General features: G+C 41.2%; 1 pseudogene; it reads right to left on the bottom strand.

Annotated features, from left to right (window-relative positions):
- Nucleotides 1-1195: 1195 nt before the first annotated feature.
- On the bottom strand, nt 1196-1649 carry LOC123847393 (ubiquitin-conjugating enzyme E2 N-like; annotated as a pseudogene).
- Nucleotides 1650-6062: the final 4413 nt, after the last annotated feature.

Genomic DNA, 6062 nt, shown 5'->3' with positions numbered 1-6062 from the left:
AATGCTCCAGAAAAAAAAAAAAAAAAGAAAGAAAATTTAATTCAATTCCAAAACCTAATGACCAAAAAAAGTGAGAATACAGGGCGCCTGGGTGGTTCAGTTGGTTAAGCGACTGCCTTCAGCTCAGGTCATGATCCCAGGGTCCTGGGATCGAGTCCCGCATCGGGCTCCCTGCTCTGCGGGGAGCCTGCTTCTCCCTCTCCCCTCCCCCTGCTTGTGTTCCCTCTCTCGCTGTGTCTCTCTCTGGCAAATAAATAAATAAAATCTTTAAAAAAAAAAAAAGTGAGAATACAAAAAAAAATTGTAACAAGCATATATATTCCTATAAAATGTATAAATTTAAATTGATAAGGCCAAATGCAAATGAGCACAAACGATATAAAGTTGTGCCGTCTCTCCCTCTTCCTTCCTTCCTTTTTTCTTTAAGCCTGTATTTATATCAACATGACCTGAGTGATTCTTACTTTATGCTTTCTGTCATAATCCAATACTACTTTTTATTTTTATTTTTTTTAGAATAACAAAAAATATTTTACTAAAACACAAGATTTATAGAAGTTTCCAGATAAGCCGTACAAAATGGTCACAAGCTTTTTCTTGAAGGAAGGATTCTACACAGTCACAATATTATTAGTGAGGGCTGTGATGTTTGTTTAACGTTCCCATTTGGGTTCAAACAATCAAGTTTGTCCATGTGCAGCAACTAAATAAAGTTAGACTTGGCTAGAGAACATATTCTAAAGAACTGGTTCACTACTTTTAACCAATGCAATTAGATCACCATAAAAGGGGGGAAAGGAGCCCATAAAATTAAAATAAAACTACCTCTCTGCTGCAAAACAAAAACAAAAACAAAAACGCCCGCACCCCTGCATCTAACCCTGACAACTACCTTCATGCACAGTGCTTTATACTTAAACCACAATGAGGGAAGTGAATAAAAGCAGAGAAGGGCCACTGCTTTTAAAGGTTTCACAACAATCCAGATGGTACTTCTAGCTTCTCTCGTGCTTTACAACAGTGAATCAGGACAAGACATAGATTTGCTAATGTGCATTTAATCACCAAAGAACTGAAGATATCTGGGCTTTTATTCTGTAATGTTTCTAAGACTGTGTCCATTAAATGCAAACAAAAAAGGAGGAACTCTTGGCCAACCAGGAGAAGTGATGCACACTTGATGATCAGATCGATTTTAAATATTATTCATGGCATATAGCCTAGTCCATGCTCTAGCTCTATGGCTTGGCCTTCATTGGTCTTCCACTGCTCCTCTCCATCATTTGCTAATGGATCATCTGGATTGGGAGCACTTAACAAAGCCTGGATCGACAGCAGAACTGTGTGGATCTGCAGTGCTGGGGACCACTTATCTTTCAAAATTTCTAAACATATTCTTCCCAACTTGTCTACATTAGGATGATAAATTTTGGTCACGAAACGTACTTTAGGGGTTGCCATCGGGTATTCTTCTGGTAGGAATAGTTCAAGCTTAAAAGTCCCTCCCTCAAAGTGAAATCCTGGGGGCCAGCAATGACCACATGAAAATAATAGGCCTTGCTCTCAACTGGTTCTGCTTTAATGTCAGGAACTGGTTCTGCCAGCAAATGCTGGGTTTCCTCGATAATCCTGTGGGGCAGCCCGGCCATCTTGTCAGATCCCGAGTTCAGCCTCTGGTCTTGATTCTCCCAATACCACTTTTTAAACATCTCTTTGCTCAAATTGTTATTGTGTATGTGTGTACAGGAAGGAAGGAAGGAAGGAAGGAAGGAAGGAAGGAAGGAAGGAAGGAAGGAAGGAAGGAAGGAAGGAAGAGAAAGAAAGAATGAACCAAAGAATCCAAGTACCTTGTGAATACAGTATTTGCCTACATTGCCTCATTCTGGGCCATTGAGGTGGAGGAAGAATTGAAAATGAATCTTGAACTCTTTTTAGTGATTGACTTATTTTAGCAGCATGGACAAAGTAATTCTGAAACTATTTTAGCTGAATTAAAGGACTGAGCAGACTAAACGTGCTGATTGTTGGGAGCCAAGTTCTCACTGCGGAAGAAGGGACACACAAATATGACTCCCACTGCCAAATATGACACAATTTGAGTGCCAAAATAATGAAGTACAGTACTGAATTACAAACCATTGAAAATATTGGGATTAATCAGTCCGTGTTAATAGATTAGATTGATAGGTAGGTAGGTCGGTAGATAGATGATAGATGATAGATAGATGATAGATAGATAGATAGATAGATAGATAGATAGATAGATGATAGATAGATAAAATAAGGGCCCTTATTTATAGCAAAATGCCCAAAGCTAATTGGTAAATGTGCAGGAATTGACAAAGCTGGAAAATCACTATTTTGCAAGCATCATAAGTAATGACTGGATCAGACAAGAACCATCAGTGGATGATAAATCAAGGGGGAATTTTGATAAGGAGCAGGATAGTTGCATGGAAATGAAGTATATCAGTCCGGACTGCTTATTAGTGGCAAGGGAGAAAAAGAAAACCATAATGACAGAACAGAGAATAAGATAACAGTCTGCACAGGTGATCAAACTTCACATCAGCAGTGGAGGGCAGGTAGGTATGTGTGAGGGTAGATGAGATAAATTAAGGGAGACCCAAGCTCACTTGATGAGAATGAGATGAGGATGAATAACCTGAATTAATCATGATGGAAGAATCAGACAAGCACAAAATAAACAACCTTATATTTTTTAAATGTCAAGGGAAACTCTGCTCTTATAAAATGTGAACATTTTCCAAGAAGACATCCAGATGGCCAGCAGACACATGAAAAGATGCTCAACATCACTCATCAGGGGAAGTGCAAATCAAAACCACAAAGAGATATCACCTCACACCCGTGAGAATGGCTAAAATCAACAACACAAGAAACAACAAGCGTTGGCAAGGATGTGGAGAAAGGGAGCCCTTGAGCCCGGTCAGTGGGAATGCAAACTGGTGCAGCCACTGTGGAAGACTGTATAGAGGGTCCTCAAAAAATTAAAAAGAGAAATACCATATGATCCAGTAATTCCACTTCTGGGTATTCACCCAATAAAATGAAAACACTAATTCCAAAAGATACATTCACCCCTATGTTTATTGCAGCATTATCCATAATAGCCAAGATTTAGAAGCAACCAAAGTATCCATCTATAAGTAAATGGAAAAGAAGAGGTGGTAAATACACACACACACACACACACACACAATGGAGTACACTCAGCCATAAAAAGAATGAAATCTTGCCATTTGCAACAATGTGGATGGACCTAGATGATATAATGTTCAGTGATATAAATCAGACAGAGGAAGACAAATGGATACTCTCTTACAATGGAAATTGTAAGAGAATATCACTCTTCTTAGGAAATACACACAAAGTGTTTAGAGATAAGAGTAGATATTAGGGTATATATGTAACCTACCCTCAAAAAATAATTATATCTGTGTGTGTGTGTACAGGAAAGTAAATGATAGAGGACATTGGGGTAAAAATGTTGATAGGTAAGTCTGCCAAAGGGCAGTGTAGATGTTCTTTGTACCAGCTTTCTTTTTCTTTCTTTCTTTTTTTTTTTTTTAAGATTTTATTTTTAGGTAATCTCTATACCCAACATGGGGCTTGAACTCAGAACCCTGAGATCGAGAGTCACACGTGCCACTGACTGAGCCAGCCCAGGCATCCCTAGTTTTGTTTTTCTAATCATAAAATTGTTTTCAAAAAAAGTTAGAAGAAAGGATCTGCAACTATGAATTCTAATCTTATGAACAAAATATAGAGGTCAGGAAGGATTGGCGGGAGGACAAGGATGATGTTAAATCTTTAGAGGGTCAAGGGGACACTGTGGTTTCAGCACACTGATGGGGACTTCCAACCTGAAGGATGAGGTAAAACATAAGAGCTATAGGGTAACAGGTATGTTGCCCGAGACGAAAGAGGACAGGGAAAAGAATTTGAAAAATGAATGTCCTGATTAATCTGGAAGAAATGTGAAAAGGGGAAAAGCATGAACAACAATAAATATAGCAAATGGTAAAGATAAAGTAAGAAGGAAGGCAGGAAATCAAACTACCATAAGAGAGAGGAATGGGGTGAAGTCCAGGATCAGATAATAGGGACTCTCAGACTGGGTTAAGATACAATATGGAGCTCTATGCTCTCTACGAGACACATACTGTACATTTTTTCACAGAAAATTTGAAAATTACGAGATAGGTAAATATAAATCAGGCATATGCAAACCAGATATCAGATGAAAGGAAATTCCAAGGCAATCATTTTGAATTACCTATAGGAGAGCCACATGGGTTTACAAGCAATGAGAAATCATTTTAGACTGGGGCGCCTGGGTAGCTCAGTCATTAAGCGTCTGCCTTTGGCTCAGGTCATGATCCCAGGGTCCTGGGATCGAGCCCTACATCGGGCTCCCTGCTTGGAGGGAAGCCTGCTTCTCCCTCTCCCGCTCCCCCCGCTTGTGTTCCCTCTCTCGATGTCTCTCTCTCTCTCTGTCAAATAAATAAATAAAATATTTTTTTAAAAAAAGAAATCATTTTAGACCTCGCCATCTTCTCTCTACCCGTTGGAGGGGCTGCATTATTTCCACAAGGGAGAACGTGTGGGGTGCCTCGGGGGCTCAGTCAGTTAAATGGCTGACTCTTGGTTTCAGCTCAGGTCTGATCTCAGGTTCGTGAGATCGAGCCCTGCATCAGGCTCCATGCTCAGCACAGAGTCAGCTTGAGTTCCTCTCTTTCTCCCTCTGCCCCTCCTCCTCCTAAAATAAATAAACAAATCTTTTTTTTTTTTAAAGGGGAGAACTGGGGGCGCCTGGGTGGCTCAGATGGTTAAGCACCTGCCTTCGGCTCAGGTCATGATCCCAGGGTCCCGGGATTGAGCTCCACATCGGGCTCCTGGCTCAGCGAGGAGCCCACTGCTTCCTCTCCCTCTGCCTCTCCCCCTGCTCATGCTCTCTCTTTCTGTATCTCTGTGTCTCAAATGAATTAAAAAAAAAAAAAAAACTTAAAAAAAAAGGGAGATCTTGTCCCACCATGAATAACATGAATGACGGCTGTCACGGGCCATAATTTGGAAGCTATCTCTCATTAAATGTTGAACTTCACCTAATACTGCCCTATTGCTGAAGACATTCTGATTTTCTTTTTAACATAAAGAACCACAGGGGTGCCTGGGTGGCTCAGTTGGTTAAGCGACTGCCTTCGGCTCAGGTCATGATCCTGGAGTCCCGGGATCGAGTCCCGCATCGGGCTCCCTGCTCAGCAGGGAGTCTGCTTCTCCCTCTGACCCTCCCCCCTCTCATGTGCTCTCTCTCTCTCATTCTCTCTGTCTCAAATAAATAAATAAAATCCTAAAAAAAAAAATAACCACAAATGCATGATTTGGGGGAGTTTGTACAAATGACCTCAGATATCTTCATTCATGCTGAAGAACAGATAAGATAGCTTCAAATGGTGTGTCAGATCTACAAATTATGGATGTTACAAGCTTCCAGGTCTTTTATATAAATTACTAAAAGCAAGTAGCAGACCCCCTACAGGGCAGTTCCATGGAAGGCTTTATGGACTGGCTTCTTTCCATGCCTGAGTTTCTGCTGCCACCTACAGTCTAGTCTGAGCACAGCGCTCTGCCCTTAGCGCGATTCCTCACTGTTGCCGGAAGGTCCCTTAAACATCCGTGTGTGGTGTGCTGGGTGTATCCAGCACGTACAGACACACATCTATGTGTCAGGGAGAAAATGAAAATGACACAATTAATTCATACTAGGAACATCTTCCCTTGCCAGCCCTGAGATGACCCGAGTGTAGAATCCCAGGGTCACACATTCTCAGCAGGGAAGTTCCACTTAGTCCACACTGATCCATGCTCCTCCCCTCCTGAGTTACCCAGAGGTAGAGACAAGGCCTCAGCCCACCCACCCCAGGACTCCAGTGCAAATAAGAAACGATATTCACAAGAAACACCCACATTTATTTCACTCTTCCTCTGTGCCAGGCACTTCGTCTGTGCATCATCCCATTTATTCTTCACAGTACAAT

Source organism: Mirounga angustirostris, unplaced genomic scaffold (genome assembly GCF_029215605.1).
Source record: "Mirounga angustirostris isolate CCGP_5_RB_7025 unplaced genomic scaffold, mMirAng1.0.hap1 SCAF_2, whole genome shotgun sequence".
Taxonomy (NCBI): Eukaryota; Metazoa; Chordata; class Mammalia; order Carnivora; family Phocidae; genus Mirounga; species Mirounga angustirostris.
This window is presented reverse-complemented; position numbering and strand designations above follow the sequence as displayed.